Source organism: Mustela nigripes, chromosome 7 (assembly GCF_022355385.1).
Source record: "Mustela nigripes isolate SB6536 chromosome 7, MUSNIG.SB6536, whole genome shotgun sequence".
NCBI classification, from domain to species: Eukaryota; Metazoa; Chordata; class Mammalia; order Carnivora; family Mustelidae; genus Mustela; species Mustela nigripes.
The window spans coordinates 17137648-17149157 of NC_081563.1; positions in this window are offsets into that span (position 1 = coordinate 17137648).

Here is an 11510-nt window from a genome sequence, read left to right on the forward strand (position 1 = left end):
TCCATATATACCATATTATACAATATGGCCTCATAAAACCATTTTCCCTGAGGGGAAAAAAATGCTCTACTTTTGGAGTAACTAGCATTCTTAAATAGCTTATTATGTATCAGTTTAGGTAACTTGACCATTTAAACACTTAAACTGGTCATACTATTCTGAGCTTATCTGAGCCCATGGGTTGTTGGGTGTTAGTTCTTTAAAGAGACAGAAAGCTAAATATGGGGGTTCCTGAGCCTGTTTCCTCAGTGCTGGTTGGGACAGTATGAGTGTCTATTGCCAAGTGCATTGTGGAAAACAGAAGTCTCATTTAATATGCCATGCTCCATTTTTTATTATTAATTCTAAAAATCATGAAGAATATTGTAATCATAAATTCTCCAGGCATAGATGATTAAAGAAAAAAAAAAAACAGACCACTAAAATGCCTTCTGGCTTTGTATGTGTCTGTATTGAAAAATATTTGTTTTCTAAACCTAGTCTCTCCTTTTTCGTCAATAATTGTGCACAGTATTTGCTTTGTAGTTTGTGTTTCATGTCCATTTTGCTCGAGATAATGTCCTGTGTCTTTTTTTTCATTCTTCTGATTCATTTTTCCTCTACTCATTGTATTTTTCAGCAAAGTAAACTGATCTTTCTCCCCCCAAATCCACATTAATCCTTCCTGCTAAAAGATTTCTGATGTGCTTTTATCGCTATTTTAAAATAATCCCCATATTCTACCTGATGGAATGAGAGCAAGATGGACTCCAATCACATAAAAACAGATAAATGCAAACTAAACTGAAAGTGAAAACCAAAAGAGAATCTGGGTGCAAAGCTACAGACTCCGTCAACTGAATAGAAAGGATGGGCTTGGGAGTTCTATAAATCTCAGTACAATGTGAGAACAAGACTTGATGTTGAAGCCTTGACATCCTGACTATAAACCCTATTTGTAGGGTCAAGGGTAAAAGTCCCTTATTGGACAGTCCCAGTTATAATATTTGGGAAACATGGATATAAGAAGCTGGCTTGGTCATCAGAAAGGGTGGTTAGGCAGAAAAGAGCTTAGTGAATTAAAAATCAGTTATAATGGAAAGCCTTGTCACTCGGACAGTGAGGTCAAAATGAGAAAAAAAAAGTCATATTTCTATATTATTCCCAAAAGTGTTACCAACATGCAAAGAGCATCTGAAAAACATGGCAGTACAAAACATCCCACGGAATACACAGAGAGATTCAAGGATGTCTAGGATGAGTCCCTGTCCACGAAGGAAAGCTCCTCTTCTTCTCACCTCCTAAAGGTTTAAATATAAGCCTAAGAGCTCTTCCTGCAACATAAGAGTCAAAAACAGATTTGATCACCTGATGCAGAAGAAAAGCTCTCTGCAGTAGGAGCTGGAAGATTGGGTTCCAATCTCACCCATTTCACTAATCAGCTTGAGTAAATTTCTCTTAGCCCCTCCAGACCAGACCCTCTGTCAACTAAACACAGTGGGTGGGATGACTCAGCTGACATCATGTAGAACACAAGAATCAACTGAGACCTTCTTGAATTTTTGAAACATAACACTATGACATATCATGAAATCATTGCCACTGTAAGCTACCAAATTTCAGAGTCACCTGTAATACAATAATAGGTAACTGAAACCAAATTCTGTGCTAGAAGAGGGATACTATCGTAACATAACCCTAAGGCACATGACATTGGCTTTGGAGCTTAGAAGTGAATGAAAGGTAAAAGAGCCTGGAGACTAATGGTAAAGTGCAAACGGCAGCAGGAAGATGTTTCTGGAAGCTGGGGAAAAGACGGAGTGGTAAAAGTTCCCTGAAGCTGTTGCTCACTGTAATATAGCAAAAAGGAAAAATATCTAAGTGGGTGACTGGGTGGCTCAGCAGGTTAAGCATCTGCCTTTGGCTCAGGTCACAATCTCAGGGTTCTGGGATCAAGTCTCACATCATAGTTCCTTGTTCACTGGGGAGTCTGCTGCTCCCTCTCACTCTCCCTCTGATCAATCTCTCTCTCTCTCTCTCTTTCTAACAAATAAATAAAATCTTTAAAACAAAAACTAAAAAAAAAAAATTTAAGTATCTAAGGAACCATCAGATCTGGCTAAAGAGATTTCCAGACAGCATATCAAAAGTAGCAGCTGGTTTCTTTTGACTCTGTGTGATAAAATACTGATGGAGTGGGATGAGATCAAACAAGAAAATGTTAAGTTTCATGCAGAATTTAGACTTGATCTTAGCCAAAAGGCCGAGAAGCAATCATCATGCAGAATTTAGAGGGAATATAAAGAAGACAGGACTCATTTCCAAAACAAAAATGTTTCCCAGTCCAGCATCTCTGAATAGTGAAGTAACACCAAAGTGCGGGGTAGGGGGGGAGAGGTCTCAGGGTAAAGATCCTTAAGGGTGTTTCTGTAAGACTTTTATTAAGACTCAGTAAGACTTAAGGATATGCCCAGCAGGATTTCTAGGAATCTTAAGGATATACCAGTGGACCCTCTTTAAGAAAAGGAAGGGGGGAGGGAAGGGCCTTTAAAAATCTTAAGGATAAAATACTGTAAAATTTTTAGTCTCAATGTAAAGGCTTCCAAAATCATGAAGGATTTGTCCCACAGCACCCTGTGTCACAGCAAACCAGGGAGGAGCTTCTCTGGAAGGTAACTATGAGTGTGTCTTTTCTCTAATGGAATTAACCCCCCAAAAAGTCATGCAAACACTTAAGGTTTTATTTGTTTGTTTGTGTTAAGATTTTATTTATTTATTTGAAAGAGAGTGAGAGAGAGAGCACGAGAGGAGGGAGGGTCAGAGGGAGAAGCAGACTTCATGATAAACAGGGATCCTGATATAGGACCCTATCCTGGGACTCCAGGCTCATGACCTAAGCTGAAGGCAGACGCTTAACCAACTGAACAACCCAGGGGCCCAACACTGAAGTGTTTAAGAGAACTGTATGTACAGAAGTAGTTAGCTAGACATACTGTCCAAAATGAAAAGATGCCTCTGTGCCCACAGAGGAAGCAGACTGAGAAAACGACTCAGCTGAAAACACAGGCTACTCATTGTGTAAAAAAAAAAAAAAAAAAAGACAACAGGGTAAAACCAAGAGCCCAGAGAACAAAGATCCGAGCCAAGGAGAACCATTCTCAGGGAGAAATACTGGCCCCATCAAGGAAGTGGCAACATGCCCCCATTTTATAATTAGCAGACTCTCTGAACAGGTCTAGACCAGTGACTGCTATGTGCCTCCCATTTTCCCCTGATTGGGTGAGAATGTCTATTATATTTCTACTGTCCCCGTATCACCATTGTCTATTGGCTGTGAAGAGGCAGATAACTTGTCTCTTTGTTTAACCTATCTTCACATGGAGACATACTCAAAGAAGCCATCCTGAAGCATCTCATTCATTTCTAGACTTCTTTTATTCTTTTTTTTTTTTTTTTAAGTTGGCTCCAGGCCCAGTCTGGAGCCTAGCATGGGATTTGAACTCATGACCCTGAGATCAAGAGCTGAGCTGAGATCAACAGTCAGACGTTTGACTGCCTGAGCCACCGAGGTGCCGCTCAAGACTTTTCATTCAACAAGACCCTGGACCTCAGCCTAAGCCTGATTCTAGAATGGAATGGGAATTCTGAGAGCCCTGGGAGGTGGTAAATATATTTGTAAATGGGGAGAAATATAAATGGTTTGTGACAGACAAAGGACGTTCACAGTTTGATACTCTTCCCCTTGAAGGGTGCAGTCTCATTTTCATCCCTTTTCATCTGAACTGGCCTTGGTTACCTGTTTGGCCATAGAATACTGCAGAATTAACATCTTGGAGTTCTTGAGAATTGATCATAAGAAGCTCTAAAGCTTTCACCTGGACCTCCAGCAACACTTTCTGGGAGCCATGACCCACCATGCAGGTAGGCATTCCAGGGGACATTCTGACTTAGCACAGTCCTCCAGCTCTCCGCCTTGAGGATCAGACATAACACAAAGCTCTCTTAGGCCTTCTGGACCAGCCAGCTCACCAGATGAATATCACAGAGTGACCTTAGTGCCATATAGAATTTAAAAACTGCCCCGTTGTATAAGCCCTAAGTTTCTGACCCTCAAAAATGTGAGGAAAAAAATAAAATGACTTCTCATTTAAGCTGCTGTGTTACAAAGCAAAAACAGTCTCTTTCTCTTTGTGGATCTCAATTTCCTCACCAACAAAATGTAAGATTTGAATCATACCTCTAAGTTTCTTCTAATTTCACAAAATTAGCAAAATAACATGTAACTTTTTATCAAACTGTCATAATCTTACTTAAAAAAAGCATCTATAGATAGTAAGCATTACAAATTTTGTCACTTCTGACTAAAACATCAGAAGTAGGGTGAAAACACTGGAGAATTACTGTCCAGACACACTAACCAACATTCTAGTTGAAGACAGGTTACCAAGAATAATGTTTTCTGGAAGAAGACAAAGTGATTTGTCCTCAGTGGCCCTTCACAGGGGCTAGCTAAATGCACCCAAATTACTTTATATCTAAAACATCCACGTCTTTCAAACAAAATTTCCCTTGAATGAGGCATGTGAAAATTGATCCAGAAGATTAATTCCTATCTGCAAACAGATTGGTGACTATTTATATATGTGGGTAAATGCACACACTTCTGTCTGTTCATTTAGTACTGGAATTCCTCACTTAGAGTCTCCATACCCTCACAGGGTCCACAGACAGAACTCAGGGGGTCCAAGTATGTTCATGGGGAAAAAAAAATACTTATTCTCTCTAACCTTTAAGTGAATTTAGCAGTAACTTTAATTATGAATGCAGATACCAAAACAGAAAAATATTAAAAGTGTCTGATTTTTATCACCAGTTAATCACCAGTATTTTCACATCATTAATAGTTGTTACAGATAACTCAAATTATCACTTACACTCATCACAACTTTGACTTCAGGGTTGTGAATCTCACTCATTATTTAATGCATTAATAAAGACATATCTGTAGGGGCACCTGGGTGGCTCAGTCCATTAAGCATTGGTTAATCAGTTAACCAAGACTCTGAATTTCCGCTCAGGTCATGATCTCAGGGTCATGAGATCGACCCCTGCATTAGCTCTGTCCTCAGCACAGAGGCTGCTTGCAAAGCAGAAGCTGCTTGAGATTCTTTTTCTCTCTCTCCCTCTACCCCCCCCCCCAACTTACTCTCTTACTCTATAAATAAATAAATAAATAATCTTTTTAAAAAAATAAATACATATATATGTATGTTAGTATAATATATACCCTGCTATACCACAAATTTTCTCTTAATGTTCTGAAAATATTTTATCATAATTTGCTTCCCTGTTTTTTAAGGTTTTATTTATTCATTTGAAAGAGACAGAGACAGAGAGCACAAACAGGGGGAGAGACAAGAGGAAGAGGGAGAAGCAGACGCCCTACTGAGCTGGGAGCCCAATTTTTAATGCTATGTGCTTTAATATATGTATTTGAAAACATTTCAAGAAACGGAATAAATGGATTCATAAGCTCACCAAGACCACCAAAGGGAGCCATGGCTCCAAAGGTTAGAAACCCCTGATTTTGAGCCAACACTGTAGGCACTTAGCTCACAGGCTTCTCCAGCTACCTGGCTCGTGTTGAGCACTTGCCATGGGCCCACATGCTCTTGGAGGCCCGCGCACCAATCCATATGTGTTAGTTTCCTCACATGCTCTGCTTCCTCCTATTTCCCACATTAGTTGCTCTGAGCATCAGCCCCTGTTGTAGATCCCTCTTTCATCCATGCCCCCTCATTCTCTATAGATAATTCTGACTCAAATAACATTTTAGGTAAGCTAGAAGTTCTTTACTTTATCCACGTCCAGTGTTTCTACTGTTATATAGATGCTATTCTTTCTCGAATACGTATTTCCAAATATCATGTCTCTTCTGAGTTTGAAAGTCTAAATCTTCAACTGCCTGTTCATCTTGAATCCCTTCACACTTCAAATTAGACAGGACCCTTCATTGTCTGCTCTGGCCATCACACACACGGACTCACACTGAGACAGAGGCCCACACAGACTAAGCAATGCTGTGTATTAGAATCCGGGGTGCCACATCGGGATTTAACTCCCTCTTGCTCACCCCCAAATTCAGTCATACTTAATCTGTCTCTTTAAATGTGTCTGAAATCCACTTATCTTACTTGACCCTAACTCTGCTCAGTCCTTAGCATGACGATTTTAATAATCTTTTAAGGAATTCCATACTTCTGGGATCTCATTTTTTTTTTCATTCCAACTAGAATTATTTTTCTTACCTCACATTCCACCTTAACAGTTGCATCACCTGGACCCATCGGCCTCACTCAGGCGATTTGTGAGAATTCACATGGCTGGGCCCTACTCCAGGAGCATCTAATCCAGCAAGTCCAAGGTAGGGCTGCGAAATTTGCATTTCTAACCAGTTGCCTGGTGAGGCTGATGCTGCTGGTCAGGAAACCCACATGAAAATTACTGCCCTAGGCCACTGGTCTTTAAACCTATGCCTATTATTTATAAATTATATTCATGTTCTAAGGCACTAACATTGTGAGTATATTAGGAAACACATCAAAATAATCATAAAAAAGATGAGTCAAAACAAATAGAAAATTCAATAATATTCTTCCTGCATCCAAATAGATCATACTGTAGACTTTACATCGGAGAATTCTGGGAAGGACAGAGATTAAGAATAAGCCTGTGGCTTGAGATATAAAGTCTTACAATCTGTCTTTCTAGTCAATTAGAGCCTATTTGCTCTCTAATCCTGGCTCCAGGCCCTAGGTTACAACTTTAGGAAACTTTTCTAACCTCTCTAGGCCTCTATGTCTTCCTGTATAAAATGGAGACAACACTAGTAACTGCTTCATAGGATTGTTTTCAGGATGAAATAAATTCATACGCATAAAAAAGTCCCTAGCATATAATAAGTGCTTGATTAATCTTGACTACAATCATTGCTCCTGGATAGACACTATATGTTATAACCATGCTGATCGTTCACTGTCTCCTGAATAAAAGTCTACCACACAATGTCTTTGCTTGTGCTGTATCCTCTACGAGGGATATACTTCCTTCACCTCCACTCAGTAAAATCATTCTCATTTTTCACAGCTCCGCTGAAAATGTTATGTCCCTGTGACAACTTGCCCAAATCTCCTAACATAATTAATCGCTTTCTTGTCTGTGTTCCCAGAGCACTTTTGGAAGAATCTGAAAACGGCTTCCCACATGTAGTATGTACAGTTGTTCATATGCCATCCCCTCCAATATTGGGAGCTCTTGGATGAACAACATCTAGTTGATGTATGTATCCACTGTATTGCCCAAGAAAATCTTGGCTCATAGAAGATGCTGAATATGGACTGCAAAACAGGGCAGGGACACAAGGGTGACAGTCCTACCCCAGTACCATAGCATAGCCTGCGACTTACATTCTGCTGTCGATGGTGTCTTCCCCAAGTGACTCCCTACTTCGGCCCCACTTTATTTGGTCCACTGGCTAATGAGGTCTGTGATATAATAAAAAATAAATATTTGGTCTTTGTCCCAGGTTCCTGGAACACAGCTCCTGGAATGCTTGGACTCTCCAGAGTGATGAGAGTGTCTTTTGCATGCTAATGAGAGGACTCATTCTGGGGGCTCCTGGGTGGCTTCAGGATGGGGGGTGTTCACCAGAAAAAAATAAACCTAAATCACACACTAGAAACTTTCAGTCCCATCTCCCATCTTCTGGAGAGGGGAGAACACTAGAGATTGAACTCAGTCATAAATGGCCAGTGATTTAACCAATTGTGCCTATAAAGCGACCTCCATTAAAAACCCCCAAACAACAGGGCAGAGAGAGCTTTCAGGTTGGTGAATACACACATGGGCTGGAAGGGTAGTACACCCCAACAGAAGCACCTGGACTCAGGAGACTTTTGGATCTCACCCTATGTCCCTCTTCACTTGGCTGTTCATTTCTATTCTTTAAAATATCCTTGTAATAAACTAGTAAATATAAGCAGCATTTTCCTGAGTTTTTCAAGCTGTTCTGGCAAATTGTCACACCTGAAGAGGGAGTTGTGGGAACCCCAATACAGAGCAGGGGGTCAGAAGTGGCAATCTAAGACTTGACATTGACGTGGAGGCAGTCTCACGGGATGGAGCCCCTAACCAACAGGCTCCATCCAACAACTCTGGTTACTTAGTGTGAGATTAAATTGAACTGTCGTGGGACAGTTGTTGGAGAATTGACTGGTGTGTGGAGAAACCCCCACCCACTTGGTGTTAAGAGTGTGAATAAAACCAGTTCAGAGAAGCCAGTTGGGCTTGTATGGGATTCTGCAGCCCTCTGATAGAAACACACTAGCCAAACCAAAAAGCAGCACACTGGGAACTATGCCTCCACCAGCCCCACATCCTGTCCATCTGAAAAGCATGTTCCCAGAATGGGAACAGATGGAGCCTAGTAGATTTGATACCTCAATTCTTCTTCTCCCTAGTTCCCATAATGTCATGGCCATGGGATATTAAAAAAAATAAAAAGTGCCTGTCCTCAGTATGAAAACTCTCCCCAACCCAGTCACTAAGATTGTCCAAGCTCCCAAGGCCCCAGAGGCTCCTAATTGTGTTTCCCATGAGTAAGCACCTGACCCTTCTATTACAGTATGCTCCAGGGCCCATCCATGTCCATGGGAACCACAGGTAAAAATGTGTCCAAGCCTGTATTCCCTGCTTACCAGAACTGTGGAACTTGTCTTCACCTGCAGTTCCTTCAGAGTCACCCAGTTCCCAGAGTGGGTTCCCTAAGGGGGCTTGCTCTTTGTAAATCCTTGATGCCCTCTGCATGAAAGGAACATTGAAACCAAATTACACTGACATTTTAATAAACCAACCAAAGCCTTTCTACTACCTGATAACAAGGTCAACATTGGCACCCTCCCTCCGCCAGACTCGCCATTCAGTGGAGGTCTGTTTATACGGACTTGTGATTACTGGACTATTTCATTGTGAAAGAAAAGCTAGCTTCATGTCACATAAAGTATATTCTTAAACCATAGCACACAGCATGAGGGAGCCAGATATGCCCTTGTCAACCCTAATGAAAGAAGAATATCAAACCCATTAAAAGGCTAAAGTCCAATCACCCTTCAGTGATTTTTCTTTTCATCAGCAAAAATGCTCATTAATTCTAATATCTTTGCTTTTAGGCATAAGCTTCAAGATCTGAACAGAAATTTCATTTGTAATGAACACATTTTGACAGAAGTAGAATTATGATGATTCTACCAGTAATAATAATAATAAACCATATGAAAGGAATCAGAGGATTCTAGTCTCTAAGCTGGCAGGGGATCTGTGAGACCCTTTGTCTGTGACATGGTCTCATGATGCTCCAGAAACATCTGTATAAATACTGTGACCATAAAATCATGAGGCCAAGTCTTCTAAGTGACATACCGGAATACATAGGTCCAGAAAGCAAACATCCATTATTGACTTGATCTGGCAATAAAGATATGGACTCTTGGAGAGCACCATCATGGCGCTGGCTGGTCTGCATCCCCCAGAGCTCCTGCTCCCTTGGGTCCGAGACCTGTGTGGTCAGTGAGATGCCTCCCCCCCCGCCCCGGCCGAGACTTCTAGATGGACCTAAGGGCTGAGGAGCCCTTGAGAGCCACCACTCAGAGCAGATCCATTGACTATGATGACCTTTTTTTGGTACTTCAGACCTTGACCAGTCTGTTGAGATCAGAAGATCAAAGAGAAGAAGAGCAGCAACTCTAGAAAAGGTAGGACATGTGGAAAAGTGAATCCAAAGCCACAGGAAGATAGACTGCAGGGGGAAGGGGCCAGCTCCCAGCAAGCGGTGGATCTATGGAGCACAAAATTCAAACTTTTGAAAGTCTGCTCCACTGAGGGACATCACTCCAGAGACTAAGCGGGGGTGGAGTCCTCATGGGGACAGTGTGGTCTCAGGTCCCATGGGGCCACAGAAGGATCAGGGGTGTCTGAGTGTGGCAGAGCTCGTAGCTATCAGAGCAGGAAAGCCAGCTACAGAGATGGCCAAGGAATGAGTTCTCAGCTCAGGTTTACCTTAAACTATAATCTGCAGAACAGTCGGGCCACTGCTCATTAAGAAGGGAACCCACAAGTGGCAGATACAGGAGACACACCTTCCTCCTCTACAGGCAGGAATTTGCTGGGTTTGGAGACTCCAAATGGAGCAGTGTGCTAGAGACAGAAACCCTCGGTCACAGGCCAGGTAAGCCCAGAGTGCAGCCAGAGACCAGGGAGATGGGAGGGATTGGTCCTTTTCTCTCAGGTTGCACTGAGGAGTGGGGCCCTGAGCTCTCAGCTTCTCTGGGCCAGAGACTGGGAGGACACCATTTCCATTCCCATCCTCCAGAGCTCTACTGAAAGTGTTCAGGGAACAAAATCTCCCCAGAGCTAACCTGAGCAGACTGCTAAGCCTGGCCCCTGGCAAGGGCGCCGCCTCAAGCAAAGACATTTGAGAATCACTACAACAGGCCCCTCCCCCAGAAGATCAGCAAGAATATCCAGCCAAGAACAAGTTCACTGATTAAGAAGAACAGCAGAATTCAGGGGAGGCGAAAGCAAAACATGGAATTCATGGCTTTCTCCCCATGATTCTTTAGTCTTACAAAGTTAATTAAATTTTAATTTTATTTTTTTGTTATTCTAGTGTTTTTAACTTCTCCTCTTTCCTCTTTAATGTTTTTTAACTAGTTTATCTTAACAATACTTTTCCCAAAAAAATCTTCAAAACTTCATTATTAATAATCATATTTTATTCTTTATTTTACCTAGCTTTATTTTTTGTATGCATATAGGGTTTTCTCTTCTAAAAAATTTCAGGAATACAATTTCTTCTAATCAAAATATACCCTAAATCTAGCACACGGCATTGCTCTTGGCACCAGCTTGAGCAAATTATCTCCACTTTCTTTTCTTTCTTTCTCCAACCGACTTATTTTATCAATTCTGTTTTTTTTCATTTTCATCCTTATATTCATGTTCCATCCCTTCATCATGTTTACCCTTATTTTTGTATATATATAAATTTGTCTTTCTTTAAAATTTTGGGAGATAGTTTCTTCTAAGAGACCAAAATACACCCAAAATCAAGTGGTTGGCTCTGTTCTATTCACCAGTATATATATACATATATATACATATATATGTATATATATATATATTTTTTAATTTTTTAATATATGTATTTTTTTATTTCTTTTTACCCTCTTTCTTCTCCCCCTATTTTGGGGTCTCCTCTGATTTGGTTAGTGTACATTTTTCTGGGGTCTTTGCCACCCTATTAGTATTTTATTCTCTCATTCATATATTCTTATCTGAATAAAATGACAAGGCAGAAAAACTCACGACAAAAAAAAAAAAAAAAAAGAACAAAAGGCAGAACCGATGGCTAAGGACCTAATCAATACAGACATTGGTAATATGTCAGATGTAGAATTCAGAATGATGATTCTCAA